The 20,649-nt window shown below is 32.3% G+C and overlaps 1 protein-coding gene across 1 annotated transcript in view; it reads left to right on the top strand.

Annotated features, from left to right (window-relative positions):
- The window catches only part of LOC117692664 (uncharacterized), a 356,019-nt gene that overhangs the window by 157,506 nt on the left and 177,864 nt on the right, over nucleotides 1-20,649 (top strand). The window lies entirely within an intron of this gene.

Genomic DNA, 20,649 nt, shown 5'->3' with positions numbered 1-20,649 from the left:
CCCATTCTTTAAATAAGTGAAGTGTTTCAATATCAACACAACATTGTATTGTCTACATGTTATTCCAATCGGAAGCATGTGAAAATTACATGTAATTTTTGCTAACAAATATCTTGGGGGTTACACGAAACAGCCGTCTAAATGACATAGATCGTCTCTTGATAGGTGAAAATATCAGTGAAAATATTGAGTTGTTTATAAAATAGAATTTTTTTTCTTGTTTTCGTGTATGTTTCTCGACCTCGGAGATTATTCTTTAACATTCACGGAAACTCGTGTTTTATTTCTTAAATATCAGATAACCAGTTCAAACTTTCAATGTATTTGATCGTTTTGCATGTAACACTTATTAGAAGTGTTTATATGTAGCCAGCTTAGCATTCATCAATACACATCTGTTAAATGATAATCAAAACAAAAAGTTTTAGTAGAGATGAAATAATAAATTTTGCATTTCAAAGAGGTTCTTAAATATGTTTCCTTCCTTCTCATTCCAATCCTCATCGAGAAAAGGACCTTTGAATACTCAGATCATTCTGAATAATAACACAATGTTTTATTTGCGCTATAAATTGAATATGCTCTATTTTAATGAAATGGTATTAGGAGTACAAAACATTTGACGTAATTAATACACTTGTCTACATGAGTTTCTCCTTTAGAGGACGACGTAAAGGAGATTTTAACAACACTGCAAAGGATCACAATTATTGCAAATGAATGGGAACAACATTGTTTGATATGTGTTTATTAGAACTTTGGGTACACTTTATCTATCTATCTATCTATCTATCTATCTATCTATCTATCTATCTATCTATCTATCTATCTATCTATCTATCTATCTATACACACACACACACACACACACACACACACACACACACACACACACACACAGAAATACAGAAATATTGGCAGGATACATAAATATTGACCACACGATCATCTCTTGGTGATGATTACTCCTAAATAATTATTTATTTGCTTGCGCAAGATCTGGCGAAGGTTAGAAATTTACATGGTTATTTTATTTAATCCAAAGGAATTTTGCGTGAAAAACTTGCTAGGTTATATCAAAGCAGATAAAAGAATGTCCAAATAAGGCTTTGACGGCTGCAATGGACAGCGTTTAGAAATTAAAGAATAAGAAGAATTGAAATGGGTTACCCCGTATCAAAGATATTTGAGTTTTGAATCACTTCTCACTGTGCTCAGCAGATCTCTAACTTAAAACTTATAAATTTTAAGAACTTATAAAAAAAAAATGGTGTATATAATGTTTCAAGTCTGTAGCAAATACTGCCACCAATCTTGCATCACTAGCACACAGTGAACATATCTGTGCTTAAACAGACTACATGAGTGCAATCAAAACATTTGACGTAATTAATACACTTGTCCACATGAGATTCTCTTTTAGAGGACGACGTTAAGCGGATTTTAACAACATTGCAAAGGATCACAATTATTGCAAATAAATGGGAACAACATTATCTATCTATCTATCTATCTATCTATCTATCTATCTATCTATCCATCCATCCATCCATCCATGGATGCATAAATATTGACCACACGATCATCTCTTGGTGATGATTGCTCCTAAATAATTATTTATCTGCTTGCGCAAGATCTGATTTAGCAAAGCTTAGAAATTAACATGGTTATTTTTTTTATCCAAAGAAATTTTGCGTGAAAAACTTGCTAGGTTATATCAAAGCAAAATAAAAGAATGTCCAAATAAGGCTTTGATGGATGCAATGGACCGCGTTTAGAAATTAAAGAATAAGAAGAATTGAAATGGGTTACCCCGTATCAAAGATATTCGAGTTTTGAATGACTTCTCACTGTGCTCAGCAGATCTCTAACTTAAAATCACTGAACTTATAAAAAAAATGGTGTAAATAATGTTTCAAACAACAGCTGGACATCTGCCAGAAATTTGCAGGCCGGATTTTATGTATGAATTCCACATACAAACAAATAGTTATTCATACAAGTTAATCACTCTCATGATAGCTGATGTAAGGTTCTCTCACCTAAAACAAAGGTCAAGATTATAATGACAGACGATTACAATGCAGGTTATAATGCTGCAAAGTCGGTCTTTTGTTTTGATGTTCAGCAATTCCTTGTACTTGGCATATATATATATATATATATATATATATATATATATATATATATATATATATATATATATATATATATATATATATATATATATAGCTCTTGGATACTCATTTTAGAAATAATGGTCAGAAAAAAGGAGTATACTGTTATCTTTGTGCCATGCTGCAAGCAAAATCAGAGAATGATTTCAATAGTTATAAAGAACCATTTAACTCAAAACCTCATTACTTTGAATCCTGGGTAGTTGAAATATTTGATGGATAATTTCTTTAATCGTCTTGAGAAATGATCATTTTGTTTTAGGAAAGAAATAGAATATGGCAATGTTACTGCCAATATATTTTTATAACCAACTTAAACCTATATACTTCTCAGGGAAGCGCAATAGGTGCATTGATATACTTTTAGACACTTTGTTTAAGACACTTACAAGCAACCCTTCGGGTAGTAATGTGCATATAAAGGATAGGCATGATAGAGGTTAAGATATTGATAATTCCAGGGTTGATAAAATTACCAGCAGTATCTTTTCATTAGATTTTGAAAAAAAACTATTATATTTTTCAGGCCATGCTGGATGATTGTTCACAGGAACATTGTTATAGCAAATGTAAAAATTTGCCATACATAAATCTTTGCTATCACATGTATCAATTTTCTTGCAGCGATGACCACAATGTTCATATATGTAAACATATTCATTAGATACATTCTGATTCCAGTGTTTAAGATACTATTTTAAGAGATTCAGATTAATATGAAGTGCAGCTTTGTCATCCTGATCCAACAGCTTCAAATCCAAAGAAAAGACATCTTAAAATACTACTGCAGCGAGTCACCAGGTTAAAAATCCAAAAGTCATAAAATATAGATTATCTACAATAATTATGTCTTTAGAAAGTTTAATTTCAGGAAATAAAGCTCACATGGCCATTTAAGATAAAAAACCAATGAAGTTAAATCCAAACGAAAGAATTGCAGGTAATGTAAATAATATACTGCAACCAAGGTTTCACAAAACTGAAAAGAAAATGGACGGGCGAGGACAACACCACTGAAGACACCAACAGAAGAGGATACGAAAAAAACATCTAAGGGTTATATTTAATTTTTCGAATATTCAAATCAATGATAGGGATGTATTTGTTTTGGTTTAAAATTCACAGAAGATTTACAGATAAATACTTAAAATATAGGTTAACTATGGAGAAATTATATAAGGGAATTTATGCAGCTACATGTATTGCAAAACGTTATCAAAACGGGACTTGTAATAAATGCAATAATGTTTAACAAATGTTAACTTCCATTAAATATCATTATGACAGAAATGAAGGAGAGACTCTGCTTGCATAGACAGAGGAGGCAGCATCATGACCATCTTGTGGCTCTGTTGCTTCCTACCCTCCACTCAGGTTAGTTCATCCCCAATAACAACCACTGCAATCATCTCGGAGTGATGAACGAAATAGGATTTCGTAAGTTACTTTGTTGAAATAATTTTGTAACATATCATTTTTTAAGTATTACTTATAATCACGTACAAGCACATGGAACAAACACATTGAAACTACTCAATGTTAAAGTAATTAAGGTCTTCCGTTTCCAGCAGAAGACCTTATAGTTTTCGTACTGTTTCTTATTTTTTTTTCAAATTTTTGTGCACGCGATTTCATGAAAAGCTTTGGACCGATATCGATCATTTTTTCACAGATTATTTGGTGTGATCTAATCTTTGTACATTTTTTTTTCATTTTTTGTGTCGTCACTTCCGGTACCGATTTATCGGCCATTTTGTAATTTTTTACGACCTATTTTGTGCAGAGCTGATCTCAGAAAATATCAGAGATATGACTATGACATTATGAGGATAGGTAGTCTATAGTGTGAAGCTGTGCACTATTATGTTGTTTTACGCCAGTGGCGCCATTTCTTGGAGCTCGCGTAGGCACGAAAATTGGGTTCAAATTTTCAGCAAAATCAAAAAAAGGGGCTGTCCCCTTTTTTTAGGGCCAAGACACTCGTAAACTCTATTACAAATATCTTTAAATTGGTAAAGATTTTGCAATGCATTATAGAAGCAAAGTTGTTGATCATAACAATATCTGTCATGTAAAATTGTTACCACGCCCATTTATTACGTAATTAAAGATTTTTAGGGGCCAAAGTATTCAAAATTTGACGAAATATATCTAGAGAAAGAGACATATTTTGTTAAGCATTTTAGAAGAGAAAATGTTTGCATTGATGATTCTAATCGATTCCATCAATCAAAAGACCAATGTCTGTGCCCATTAAGGATGAAGAGGGCTGGCCCCTAAAATATTCAATTATTTGTATCTCAACATTGATCAACAGTTTTAGATAGGTGTAAGAACAAAAAATGTTTGTATTCTGAAGACCGGTCCAACAAAATCAAGAAAAAGGGACTGGCCCCTTTATTTAGGGGCCAAGACACTCGTAAACTCTATTACAAATAACTTAAAAACGATCAAGATTTTGTAATGCATTATAGAAGCAAAGTTGTTGATCGTAACAATATCTATCAAATAAAATCATTGTCATGCCCATTTATTATGTAAATAAGGATTTAAGGGACAAAAGTACTTAAACTTTGACGCATATATCTTGAGAAGGAGACATATTTTGTTAAACATTGTACAAGAGATAATGTCTGCATTGATGAGTTCGATCGATTCCACTAATCAAAAGACCAATGTCTGTCCCCATTAAGGATCTAGAGGGCTGGCCCCTTAAATATTCAATCATGTTTATTTTAATAATGGACAACAATTTTAGATAGGCGTAAGAACAAAAAATGTCTGTATTCTTGAGAACTTTCGAATGAATTCAAGAAAAAGGGGCTGTCCCCTTCAATTAGGAGCAAAGACACATACCTTAAAAACGATCAAGATTTTGTAATATATTATAGAAACAACGTTGTTGATCGTAACAACATCAGTTGGTAAAACTCATTGTCACACCCATTGATGACGTAATTAGGGATCTTAGAGGATTTAAATCTTAAATCTTTATTGTGATGTATGTGAAAAAGCAAGACACTTTGTTAAGCATTTGAAAGGATATTGACAATCGTATACATTATCTGAAAGGGAGTGGTTGAGGGGTAATTCTGAAATTTCATTGATATTTAATGGTATCGTTTGAAAATTAAACGGAAGACCTACTCGTTACTCGTAACGAGATCGTTTCTAGTTAAATTTATTTTTGTTGTGCTTATGTATAGTTATTTATTCTATTTAAAAGAATTGGCCAGGACGGACTGGGACAACCATCTTGGATGAGAGTACCACCATCTATGTCAGGCAAAATGCACTTTGTAACATCCAAATTTAAATGGAGGACTGATGAAGGTAGAGGCTTATATATGTGGCTTTGACATTAAGTGTCCAGTAGTAGACTGGCAATGGCAAATAGGCATGAATGACATGAAATATCTGGGGCCAATGTCTAAAGCTACATACCCTCTACCTAAAATATTGAATGCATTTTTCATGTTTAACAGGCAAATAATTACTTATTACATGTAATTAGTTTTAGTTAAGCTTATAAGTGTATGTGCATGCGTGTGAACGTGAGCCCGTGCTTCCCAGTTTTCAACATTAGCTCGGATTTTCCATACGTTAATTTAAGGTCTACAGCCCATACCATATTTTTTTCACCATGGAAATGTTATTCAACTTTCAAAATTCATAAATGAAATAAAATAAATCGAAATTTATTGGTGGTATCCTTGAATTGAAAAAATATTCAAGTTGATACCAATTTTTTTTCTAAGGTTGTATTAGTTCATCGGTGGCCCGAGCATCTTTACCGGTATGTGTTTATTGTAGATTTCCAGAGACCAACAAAGTCAAGCATTTTGTTGAATTATTGATACTCATATTTACACTAGAATGCTGATTAAATTTTTCTAAGTTTAAGACTTGCAGTTTTAAAATGCAGTAACAAAATTTAAAACCAAATTATTTCTTTAAATAAAACGTTGATTTTGAATTGAACATGTCAATCAATCAGGATTGTTTAAAAAACATTTCCAAGGATATTATGTGACATGTACAGTTCGTTATAGAGCACAAGACTAAACAAGGATATTAACTGTTCATCATTACTGGTGTACATTAGAACGATGGGCGAGTGAGTATATGTTTTGATAAATGTGTTCGTGGTGTTTACATATAATTAACAAGGAAACCTAGAGATATTCAGTATAACTGAGCGATGTAGCAGTATACATGTACCTTTGATGGACCTTTTTCAGCTAAAATGAAGTTCATTGATGGACATTTGTACATTTGAATTAATATTTGTTTGTCACATAAAATTAAGTTATTTATAAAGGAAATTGTCATCTTGAGCCACATATCTTCAAGCAGGATTATTAAAAGGTTCGATAATAAAACCATTGTTATTTTGATATAGCTAATTACACAACAAGTTAAATTCCATTATATCATTTGCAATATTGATAACAATATTCTCATTATGTATTAAAACTCTTAAAAACTGATGTAATTTTTACTATCTTTTTACTATCAAATTGTAAAAGAGTAGTCTAAAATTTGTTAATGATAGAAGATCTTTAATTTGATACATAAATGTTATAGGCATTTATAGATTACTTTTCCATGCTTAGTGTTGTTTAAAATAAAAACTCTAGCTTATTAGATATTTAATTTACTAGTCTTTAAAGGTTATTTTTCATTTATTTATTTTATTTGATAAATTGTGAATAAACACAATTTATATTATTATTTTGAATAAATATACATGAGCAGAAAAATGAATACATCAACACATTATATATAATTATAATATCAAGTATGAATCATATCTAGATGTATACCATTTGTGAAACGTAAATGCAAACACGTTGTTTCAAAGCGACATGGTTACGATTATTGTCAAAATTCTTTTTCTTAAGTTTAGTATTGTTTACAATATTTTACTTGTGCACATCTAATTATCAACCAAGTCAGTCGTAATTTACAGGCAAGATAACACAATATTTTTAACCTTTTTAACAGAAAAAGATATGGACTAAAATCGTAACCATGCCCTTGTAATGCATGTAGAGAGAAGGCGTTCTTTCTTTCTAGAACGTGTGCCCGCCCCAGTGCCTAGTTTATATGCAATTATGTTTCCTATTCATTCTTTAAACAATAAGATTACCTTATACCGTGTATTTAAGTTAAACGTTTTTATCACTGTGTGTTATATGTATAAACCTTAGACTTCATAAATACCAACAATAATCAAAAAACCAAAACAGGAAGTTTTTGTAGAGCTGAAATCATTAATTCGGCTATTTAAAGAGACTTATGAATATTTCCGTTCTTTCTCTTCCAATCCTCATTATTTAAAAGACTTATGATATTTAAATCATTCTAAATAATATCGCTATGCTTTATTTGTGAAATAAATTCAATGTGGTCCTGTTCAATTAAAAAACTATTTTCTATTTTGAGATTTCAACAGCAATGCAAAGGCTCACGATTATCGCAAATATATGGTAAATACTTAAAACGGCAGCATTACTGTAGACGTGGTCATTAGAAAGCATAGCTATATATATACATATATAGTTATGCTATGCTGTTATGATTTTCGACCAAACTGACTTATTTATTTTTGGGTGGTTACTCCTTAATGGCAATATATTTGCTTGCACATGATCTGCAATACTGGTGGGTAGAAAAGTAATTTGTTTTATTAATTTTTTTTTTAATTCAAAAGACGTTCTGCGAAAAATCTCGATAAGTATTAACCTAGTAAGTATTAAAGCAGAAGAAAATAATGAGACAGGAATTGACTAGCCATTTATCAATATTTGATGGCTTCAGCACACAGCATATAGAAATTGAAGAAGTAAAGATACGCTTGAAATTGTGCATTCCTTTGGAATGAAGAAGTCGTGAAATAGTACAGTGCCTAATTAGCAATACAAAAATCTTATAGACAAACAAAAATCAATACTTACGGCATGTTTCCCTTACAATGTTTCCCTAACAAGTGTTAATGAAATTGAATAATGAAAATACTTATTTAAGTCAGAAGATTTTAAAGAATGTGTGAAGGTTTAATGTAAAATTATTGACTCAACTTGACACATTCAATATCTCGTATTTATTCAAACTGGACATTACTTTTTAATCATGAGTGTTGATTACAAGAGACAATATAAAAAGTGTGCATTTCAATAATAGCTACCGAAAAAAAGCACACAAATAAACAAAAAAAAAGTAGTGGGTCATGTGGAAATCAAATCTATTAAAAAAAATCGGTTTGATATTCAACAAATTTATTTTAGACATTTTTGCATTGTTTAAAGTTTAAGGGAATTAAAAATTGTATTCATCTAAATAGCCAGAATGCAGCATAAAACTTCCTGATAATAAACTATGGCCCATGTTTATGATATTTTGAGGATTGTTTTCATTTACAAATCAGTCAGCATTGGGATTTTACAATCTACTTGCAGACCACCAGGGTGAGAAACTATAATTCTTTTACTGTTCAAAATTAATCATACGATTTTGATGGTACAACCCATTGTTTATGTACCGCAAATGAATTTATATTATAGGGCAACATCATAATTACATTATGCATTGCCATTTATTTTCCATCTAAAAGCATGTTTCTCAACCTGCTCTTGTATACAAAAACAAAACATTTACGGACAGTATAGAATGCACTTTCAGTTTTTATACAAGTAAATATCTTTCCATTTAAAGGAAAACCTTAATTTCACATTTACAATTCTTGTTTTGTTTTAACCAAATATTAACTACCCCTCCCCCGCCCCCCCCCCCCCCCCCCGCTTTTTAAGGCTTATTGCTGTCCGATACATACATGTAGTCCTTACCTCACAAAAACTACTCATTAACAAAATCACGGATTTATATATATATATATATATATATATATATATATATATATATATATATATATATATATATATATATTAATATATTTTTTCATTTTCGTAACTTTAAATGAAATTAAAAAAAATAGAAGTCGAGAGTGATCTATACACCATTCATAGGTAAACACATCAATTTGACCGCGCGCAATAGGCATATAATTGCATTTTGATATAAAAGAGAGTACTGAGAAGCTGTATGCAAGCTTGTTGTCAAGATGTTTGGAATCTTTGCAATTGGATTTCATTTTGGGAGTACTGTAAAAGTCCTGCACAAGCTAAGAAAATAAATCAATATTTAAGCTAAAAACAAGCCAATATCCTTACTTTCTCGAAAGAACAATGAGTTTTATCTTTAAAATGACTTGAAAAAAAAATAAAAAACTTATAATTTGGAAAAACTAGTGTTTCAAGTTTGAACTTGGTTTCGCAACAGTTCAGAATTGACGAAGCCAGCGTAAAACATATAGTTCAGTTCAAAATTGAAATTTAAGTCCGTTAATATTCTTGGATATAGAAAAAGAAATAATTCTTTTCTACTTTGCTGTTGAAATTTACACATTATGCACATAAATGTCATCAGAAGTTCAACGTATCAATCCCCAATTTCTGTCCCCCACCCTCCGCCTACACACTCACGCACACCATTTACATGCATACATTACATTTTCAAGTTTAGAAACGTGTTACATAGCACATGAAAACCATTTATTCGAGGAAAGTAAATTGACATACTAGGGGGTTGTGTTTGAAGCTATTTAATAAGGTTTCTGGTGCCTGAGCAAGCTAACACGTCCCTAATGATTCGGTTTAACCTCGATTTTATCATCTGTATGGACTTATGAAGTGGTTTCCTTGTAAACCCGGATAAACAGTGCTTCAGCAAAAATTTTGAAAAAAACCTTTATCAAAGCAATAACTGTCATGAGTTCAATTTCACATCACATTTAGTATTAATGATATTTATAGTGTTTACAAATATAACTTTAAAAAATTGCCTAGGCGGATACCACATAATTTATGCTGAAGTATCCGTTTATCCTGGTTTACAAGGAAACAATATGTTTTACGCTTGCTTCGTCAATTCGTCAAAACTGTTACGAAACCAAGTTCAAACTTGAAACACCAGTTTTCCAAATTATAGCTGTAGATAGCAATTGGTAGATTAGAAAAATTAAAGTTTTTATTTTTTTTTCAAATCATTTTAAAGATAAATTCATTGTTCTTTCGAGAAAGTAAGGTTATTGGCTTGCTGCTAGCTTAAATATTGATTTTTTTTCTTAGCATGTGCAGGACTTTTACAGTACTCCCAAAATGAAATCCAATTGCAAAGATTCCAAACATCTGGACATCAAGCTTGCATACGGCTTTTCAGTACTCTCTTTTTTATATCAAAATGCAATACCTCCACGTTTTGTGTTCTTATCAATAAGTGTGACCCGATAATTAATGTTAATTTTTTTTACACCGGTTGTGTTAATTTTAGAACTGACGGAATCCCAATTTGCTGTCTTTTTTATTTTCTGGAAAACAATACTTGTGAAGGTAGGTTTCACATCTTGTCATATATTATGAAACACAAATTATCAAAAGGTTATCAATTATTGTAAAATATGTGCTAGTAAACAAGGTTTACATGTCTGTTTTGATGTGTTGAATCACAACGGCTTTTGTTCTAATTACGGACAATGATTCTTTCGAAAAATGTTGGAAAAAAGAAGTGTTGTACCTTAACCGCGTAATAAGCTGGTCTGCTTGATTTGAAGTCTTGATTTCCTTAATCGTAAAAACATTATATTTTCTAAAAGAACAAAGAAAATATTTAAAACCAAAAGTAAGTGTTAATTTTAAAAATGTAAAACCTGTCTCATAAGTTTATTTTGTACTGCTTTGGAGACAATATTCACTTTTTGTTGTTATTTTAACATCATGTTGGATATTTTACGATTAGTTGTCTTGTTTTATTTCAGAAAACCTACCGCTCTTTCCGAAATATTATTAAGGTTTTCCGCTCTCAGCGGAAAACCTTACTATTATTCTGAAAAATTTTCAAATTTCTTATTATTTTTTTTTTCTTCTAGACGCCAACTTTGATCCTTAATATCTCGCTCGTTTGTTCACCGATTGTTTTGAAATTTTCAGGACTGATAACATGCCGCGTGATGTTGTCGTTGCATATTTTAGTTGAGGAAAATCCATATCCGGTTTTGAGTTATTCCCCTTTTAGAAAAATTAAACGACTTCTTTTGTCCAGGGGGTTTAGCTTTAACGATGACTGGCAGAGTCTCAAAGATGGGCTGGTTTGGAAGCTAATACATTGAATTTGTGCGAGATATATTTTATTTATTATTTAAATGCAAATAAAAGGGGTGGTATAGATGTTGAAACAAAGGTACGAAAAAAAATCAAAAAAATTCGCGTATTTTCCTTGTTAGTTTTCTACCTGATAAAAATTTGTTATAACATGTATTTTAAAAGTTCTTGGTCTTACCCAGACCTTTCATTCGGTATACCGAAAAAGGGGCTGGCCCTTATAATTAGGGAGTTAGAGGCGTCCAAAGTTTCTTGTCAATAACTTAAAAAGGAATAAATATTTCTAATGCATTATTGAAGCAAAGTTGTAAAGAAATTAATTTTGAATTTTTCTATAGTATTCAATTTAATGTTTTCGTAATTTATAGTCAGTATTTACAGAAACAATTGTTGTCAGTTCGGTCCATTTTTGTGGGGGTGCGCACGTTTATGAGGTTATGAAAGAGCTTCTTGTATTGCACTAACTGATACATGTAGCGCGCAAAAATAATTCCACATAAAATTCCAAAATGTTTTTATACATATGTACATTTTCATTTCATATAGATAAACCTCTTTGACCTTATTTTTGTTGTTTGTTTCATAACTGTGCCCCTGTCTATATTTAGATGCATTACGAGACTCAGGTAACCGATCGATAGGAGAGTCGCTAGCTGTATTCAGGCCGTCGCCTAGACGATAGTGCATGTGCTTGTAGAGCTGGACGTACACGATTAACGCCCCACTGTGTTACTGTAACAGAGATATTTTGAATTGTTTCAGTACTGGGAGATGTGTTAATAAAATGGTTCCAATGCATGGTAATTAAACTCAACTTTTCTACAATACGTATACAGCCGTCATATAAAGCACAATGTGTATTACTGACATGACAATTTAAACGAACGCGGGATTGCTCCCTATAAAGCAAAAAAAAAAAAATACTGATTTGCGATGGATATAATATAATTATCATCGTGGAGATGATTTTAAAAAGTGAACTTAATATTCGTATACGATAATATTTGAATCCAAAGCCGCTAGCTTTAAGTTACGGTTATTAGGGATATTAATTATGACTTGCCCCGCGTTTCAGGTTTTTTACTTGCAAAGCATCTACAAACGAAAATACCAAACAACCTTCAGCAGCAACTTATAAATTATTTATTCCATACACAATTCTGAAGAGGTAATCAAATAAATTTTATAAATGCTTTATACTTGTATTCGCTATCTTCCATGGAAAAAAGTGGCATGGAAAAAATGTTGTTCAATGTTCATCAAATACGCTGTAGCCTTAGCAATCGAAAATAATTAACAAACTGTATATTGATAGATTGACATATCAACAAACATTCAGACCCGCATTGTGTTTTCTTACAAATTCTATAAAACGTAGACTCAATGACTGAATTCTTTACCGTTTTCCGTCTGTGTTATTTTGAATCACGTGTGTACGTTATGTGTAGCCATATAGATGAACACTTTAAGTGTTTAAATTTTAAAAGAAATTGTGTACATGCAGAGCATTGCAATGCTAGGACAATAAAATTCCAACAATGTATATGATGAGGCCGGTCAGACTGATACTGGTTCTGCTTGTTCTACAAATAGCGAATGTAAGACGAAGTATTTGGGTGTTATATTTTAAACAAATATAAGTATTGCTTTCTTAAAAGCTTGCATTACTCAACAAAGTATTTTATTTGGATCATTCTTAGTTACCTTAGCTGCATATACGTACCGCTCTGTCTGTATCCCGGAAAAATTGACTACCATCCGAAATTTTTCATACAAGGTCTACAGACTTGCAGCTAACATTACCTTTAAAAATACATTTTAGAATTTGCCGCTGTTTATAAATTCATTAAAAAGACGCACAGAATCAAGTGGTTATATGGCTTTTGATATGGGATTTATGACGTCTATTTATATTGTTTTCATTAAAATTATTTCATTATTTCAAGCTTGTGGGTGGAATGAAATCAGTTTCACATGTTATATGACATAAAGATGTCCTATCCCCACTTTTTCTCGAAGCAACTATTTTTATAAAATTTACATAAAAAAATTGAATTATCATGGAGTTGCCCCCCCCCCCCATTTTGGTAGCAAGTAAAAAAAATGGTATGAAAATCATGAAATTATGAGTGAAATTTTGAAAATTTTGGAAAATTCAAATTTTTTTTCTTTTTTCTGCTTGTCAAGATTTGTTGGATGAGTTTGCCCCCCCCCCCCTTTCAAAAACGATGCTACGTGCTTGGAAATTACTCATTTCTTTATTCCCCTCTTTAATAATCAAAACAAACATAACCGATCCAGATAAATGTAATTACATGTATCAAAAATAAACTTAAAAACAAACTACACATTCATCCTTCACCCACAATTGTGCCTTTTCGATATTTGTCATCGTTGTAGACCCGTGTAACAATCTGTTAAGTAGGTGCTTGCACGAAAAAGAACCCCTTGCTGATCTACATTTTTATTAACGCATACAAAGAAAAAATATATATTTTGATTTATTTTTGAATTTCTTTTGATGTAAAAAAAAAAAGAGAAGAAATTGGTTCTTAGTCTCTCTTTATGCCTGTTTGTTAGCGGTTAATCCCAGTTCATTTTGAATATCCTTTTGTAATTTAAAAAATGAGATGTAATTTTTTTTCATGCAATATTTCGGATAAAGCAATAAAGAGTTGTTTCTTGAAATTTTATTAGGCCATAAAATTGTAAAATGCTAACATTGAAAATTGTGCCCGATTTCTTTCTTTTTTTTTAAGGTAAAACTTTATTGATTTAAAAAATGATTCTTTGAGACAAACAAATTGACATAATCAATAAGAGTTTGAAAATCTCTAACTGCAGGTCTGTAGCTTTTAGTCAGAAAAAGAATCGGATGGGCGACCTAGGACACAGATCGTCCATCCGAATTTCTTGAAAATTGCCATTATTTTCGTACGCGGACGCAATACTCACCGAGACTAAATGGTTCGTATCTTAAGTTTTAAGTTTTAACTGCTTTGAAAGGTAATATTGGTTTTCTGATAATTATGAACATGAATAATTAAATAAAAATGGTTAAAATTACAGTAAAATTGTAATCCGTGCGCGGATCTAGAAGGGGAAGGGTTCCAGACCCCCCCCCCCCCCCCCCCCCCCAGCGAAATTTCTTTCAATTACGTGTACATTATAAACTTACCAAATATGCCTCGGACATCCCTTGTCAAACTCAAATAACCGTCTGACTTTTCAACCCCCACCCCGGAAAAATTTTCTGATATGCGCATGTTCCCCCTCCTCGAAATACAAAATTATTCTTCAAAACTCCTTGTAAAATTTCCAGGATCTCCGCATATATACTAATAGATTCATTGGCGCTTGCGTTCGATAAAAATGCGTGTAAAACGTTTGCCAGTGGTCTTTTTACCATCGTACCGGGCATAACCACAGTCCCACTCTGTGAATAAAATGCGGCGAATCAAACTAGAGACAACGTGTTAAGATCTGTATTTGCTTATAAACATGTAGTATCATCGTGCAAAATGCACTGTTCAATTATAATTTTTTTTTACTTTACTTGTAAAATTCCACATCTGTTTCGTAATTTTTTCTCACAGTTTATTTCTTACATAGTTACTTTTTTTATTTAGTGATTGACACTTATTATACTTTATAGAGACAGAGTGTCATATCTCAAGGACTGTTAATCTCTTAAAACAACATTGTGCACTTATCAGATTTTCATTTCTTGGACATCAAAGACTCATTGAGTTTATTTAATTATTTTATATCTGTGAACCTTTCACTCAGCTTACTTATATCATTACCTGTTAATTGCAATTTATTCTCATTGTTAAGATTCTTATAAATAGTTATGTACAATTATCAATGCGCAGTCAGGAATACGGCGGCCAGCTCCGGCCACGTCCGACTCTCCCAGAGGCCACTTCTGGCCATATCCGACTTGTTTGTAACATGTCTGTCTGTTAAATTGTTATAATGTTGCCATCGTTGAGTCTCGTCCAATAATGTGGAATCCTGCATCAATTGCCTGTTTATTTCTCTGGAACTGTATACTGGTGGACCTTCGGGAATACGGCAAACCTACTCTTCGTTTTAGCTTACGGCCCACAGCGCGCCCCAACCTTTTACCTTATACACTTTACGCCAACATTCCCTCACCCGGTTCGTACTGCACACGACCGATGCAGATCCAGACGAATTCTCTATCACCGTAAAATCTACACGGTCACAGAAATATAATACTTTGTTTCTCAGTGTTTACACATCTAATATTGTACGATGGTCAGCTATCAATTTTTTGTAATACGTCACAAGTATGACGCAGCTACGACGGAAAACCTAATCGTTGCTTGCAACGAGCTCGTCTCTAGTTTAAAATGTACTTAATGTTACATGCGACATTGATATTATCTAATTAATATGACATGAAGTTAAAACACTTTAATTCAAAATATACAATATTTAATAAGATATTTTGGATTTTGAAGAGTGCCCCCCAGGATACTCTAACCCAACCGATGCTGACAACTGTAGTTTCCTGTGTAGTTATCCATCATACTACGAAAGCCGAGAAGGATCATTCGAGATTCGAGATTCGAAATACGAGATTCGAAATACGAGATTCGAGATTCGAAATTCGAGATTCAATATCTAAATTAACCAATCAAATCAAGGATCTGAAAATATGTATCCTAGCGACATCAAACTGTTCTAAATAAAAAACATACGTACATGCTCTTATATACAAATAAATGCTTTGTTCACTTCTCCCTACCTAACTAAATCAGTATTTGTATTTACTTTTACACAGAATATCTAAGTAGACTAGTAATAATGCAGTGTGCTTCGCTGATCTAAGTGATTTTGTTTGCCCTGGTGCATTTCCACCTGATGCGTTTGAACCCTAAGGTATTTCACCACCAGTAATAGTATAAAACCCGGGTTTATTCACCCCTTTTGTGTAAAAATGTGGTTATGGTAGAGAACTTCATAAGCGTAGCTAATTTTTTCTGTAGGGGGTCCTAGGCCAATTTTAAAAAATTTTACTATGTAAATTTAATAAGCTCCAATTTTCCCGAGGAGGGGGTCCAGATCCCCTGACCCCCTCCGTTCTAGATCCCCGCATGAAGATTAGTACATGTATCTAAATAATCTAAATATAAATAATCTGTCCTGTTTCACTAATAAATATAAGCATTACTTATCGTTTTTATGTATGCATACAGTGATACACTAGTACTATGATTATAAACAAATCATTGATATATTATCACATCATACGGAATTATTAATAAATACAATTTTTTTCCTTTTCCTCAGTAAACAACTTATCATGAGTCTTACTTTTGGAATTGTTTTCAATATAGAAGGATACCTACTCTCTACAATTAAAGGTAGGGATGATAGGGTGCCAATTTGTTCGCATTGCCGATTTCTTGTGCAGAGAACAGTAAAACCCTTTATTTGATTGTGCATGAATATTTCAAAATTAATTGTTGTACATATATTTTGTTATAATTCATTCATTGATATATCAACAAGAAAGAATAAAAGCATATGTTTCACAGCCAAGTTAAGTTTCTCTGTAGTTTCCTACCCCCCTACCCCCCACCGCACCAAAATTGACAATAATTACATATAAGTCATACAAATGTTTACTTTTTTTGTAAGTAAATCTCTAAAGATGTAAATAAGCACTGCAAACAAAGATGTGTGTATTTAATATACTACTACATTACACTTAGCCAGATAAAATGTAATCAGGATGAAGCTACAAGGGGTGAGTGGTGCAAATTTACCAATCTGTCGCCATATACACAGAACACCAAATAAAGAAACTGTGAGTGGTGTGTGGAATGCATAAAAGATGGCGGCAAATTATCTCAAATAATCAGTGCAAAAACCCACAAATAGGCTGGTATTTGTTACATATCCTGCAAAAACATTGATAAAAAATGTTTTCGTCCCATAACATAGCCGATTAAGATAATGTGTACATATGGTCAACGTACATGTAATTCTAATATACAAGAAGGCGGACGTATCAGGCGGGGATCCAGAAAATTAAATTTCAAAAATGATCGGTTGAATTACATTAAATGCTTTGCAAATTGTTTTAAACTATCGCACGAGTCAAAATGCGTGATAGAAGCTATGTACAGTGTAATTGGAAACTTTCCTCTTATATCAATATGTAGTATTACCTATTATAACAAATGAGAGTATAGCACAACTGCCACAAGCAATACATGTCCTTTACCGGCACCACCTCCCTCCCCATAAAAAATGAAACAATTGTCGTTTTATTTGCTAAAATGTGTGAGGTTCACGATTTTTCTAAAGGACATACCCGATTAGAATTGAAAAAAAGAGTCGTACGTTTAAAACTAATTTTGTCAAAACTTTTAGATATTTGGTTATATTTTGGTCCATTTGGGTAAATATATGCACCAGCGCAGCTCTAATTTATATATAATCAGGCCATAAATTCAAAATATTTTCAAAAATTAATAGCTTTAAATCCAGTGGATGAAAGAAAAAGAAAGCAAGTCGAACTCGATGAGTGCTAATACCTGTGTTGAATGAATGGTACAGTAGGATATGCGCAAAAAAGTCCCGTCTACTCTTTCCTACCCTATAATTATTGGAATATTAAATCCGATTATAAGAGTCAAATTAAAAATCAAGTACGGATATGTACCTGTTTATCAAAGGTAAAACTACTCATAATTTATCTACAGTCCTTTATACTAAAATCTAATATAAGTAGTGATTCTATAGTCTGTTCTTTTTTATTTATATTTTTTCCCTGTATGAAAATGTACCTGTTTGTCTGTACCTCTGACGATTTGTATTTGTATGTATTATATATATGTTCCTCTTGTACCTAATTATTTGGTCTGAGTGAATAAACTGAACTTGAACTTGAACTTGAGCATCGTTATGGAGCTACACAGAATGTCTTATATTAATTTGCCGAGCCAAATAAAAAAAACCTGGAAAACGAAGAGAAAACAAAGTGGGGACAGAATAACTGACAAATTAATTAGGACTATATAGCCGCCCCCCCCCCCCTTGAAATGTATATACTGAAAACAGGTTATTGGCGTATAACATCCGCACACAATTTAAAGAAAATTTCATGTTTTTTTTATCATTTTCGCTAGCTAATGTAAGACATCACCAATACCCCAAGCCCCCTCACGGAAAAGGAAATGCTAGGTGATGAGAGAGAGAGAGAGAGAGAGAGAGAGAGAGAGAGAGAGAGAGAGAGAGAGAGAGAGAGAGAGAGAGTCGATGTAAATCATGCACAGGTGCGCTAACACCGTTAAAATTAAAGCTTGCTAGTTGGTCTGCCCTACCCTAGCTACCTCCTCTCTTTTCTCGTTTTAGAGGCTTAATTATTGTCTATATATGCTTGTAACAAATCAAATCAATTTCAAATTCTAAATCAAACTGAATTTGACACTACAAAACTCTCTCTGTGTCTGTCTGTCTGTCTGTCTGTCTGTCTGTCTGTCTCTCTCTCACTCTCTCTCTCTCTCTCTCTCTCTCTCTCTCTCTCTCTCTCTCATATCGACAATGGCATTGCCATACCCCACAATACACTATTCTTATCTGGATTTTTGTCTTTGAGGTTGTAAATCATTATATCTTCTATTGTTTAAAACTTTATCATAACCTATATTTTGACATGTCGATTATTTTTTTGAGTTTCGTTTCATAGCTAAAACATTTAGATTAAACAGATCTTTCTTCGCGAGCCGATTTTTACACAGTTGGGGCGAATACACTTCGGGTTAAAATTGTTCGGGGGAAATACATACAGGGCAAACAAAACCACTTAGATTCGCAAAGCCAACAGTGTTATTTCTAATTTAATTGTATATACTGTGTGGGGTTAATTCATCAATGTTAATTTAACCATTTTATAACCACTATATAAGAGCTATTAAGACATTTATTTGTAGGAAAGAGCATGTACGAGTGATCTTTATTTAGAACAGTTTGATGTTGCTAGGATACAGGTTTCAGATCCATGATTTGATTCGTTAATTTAGATATTGAATCTCGAATTTCGAATCTCGAATCTCGTATTTCGAATCTCGTATTTCGAATCTCGAATCTCGAATGATCCTTCTCGGCTTTCGTATCATACGGAGCGCTATGTGGGAGTCGCTGTAACTGTTCAAAGGAGGACTGTAACCACGTCTTCGGATGGCCCGTGACAAGTAAGTATTCATTTTTTGTATTTCTGAATAAAGTAAAAAAGGCATTATATTTATATAAACACTTTAAAAAACTTGAGTATTCTTCTTATTGGCTCACCTCGAATAGGTGGTTGTCATTACAGTGAATGTTTACTTAGAATAACTCCAAACAATATTCAACATTATATAAATAGTTGAAATTGACACCCCGAGGAAACCATTGTCAACCGACGCAAAGCGGAGGTTGACAATGGTTGTCGAGGGGTGTCAATTTCAACTGTTATCCTCCCAAACAGGCACTATTTATTTTATTATACTAAATGTCTTAATTTTAGAGAATTTTTTACTGTTTTAAGTGAATTCTACGGCAAACCATACGCGCATAATTTATGCACATGTAACAATTCGTTGTGTTACCCGTTGCTAAGTGTGTTGCTAACGCTGAGGGTAATAGAACGAATTATCAACTGCGTCCAAACCAATCAGCTTTCAGTATTAAACATGAAAGTATAATTACATATAATATCTAATGTAAACAAAGATTAATCGTTGATAATTTAAGTTTATTCCTTCAATAGTTTAGATGTATTTAATGCTTTCAATGTTTTTTATTTGGTAAAGAGTTAGGAGTCAAATTTTATCAGTTTTATTACTTTTTATCAGTAAAATGTTCATTCTCAAAAATTTGGACAATAACGGTGAAAATACTACTATGGAATATTTAACGTGAACCATATATCATCCTCATTTTGGTCAATCTATTCTATCACTTGTCAGGATTTTTTTTCTTACTACTACATACGATATAAATATGATAAATTTATCCATAGACATATATTAAAAATAAAACTTGATTTTAAGAATGACTAACGCGATTTTATTTCATATTACGATTATTAATTGACTATTACACACCTCACAGCCTTATTAGCATTATCGGAGCCTTTCTGATTTTTATATTAACGAAAAGCTAAAAAAAAAAAAACCCGAGAACGACAAAATACGTCAATCACGGGATTTTAACGATCTATCAGCAAGCTT

The sequence above is a fragment of the Magallana gigas genome, chromosome 3 (assembly GCF_963853765.1).
Source record: "Magallana gigas chromosome 3, xbMagGiga1.1, whole genome shotgun sequence".
In the NCBI taxonomy this organism is placed as follows: Eukaryota; Metazoa; Mollusca; class Bivalvia; order Ostreida; family Ostreidae; genus Magallana; species Magallana gigas.
The sequence above is the reverse complement of the archived record's forward strand: the minus strand, read 5'-3'. Positions and strand labels throughout refer to the sequence as shown.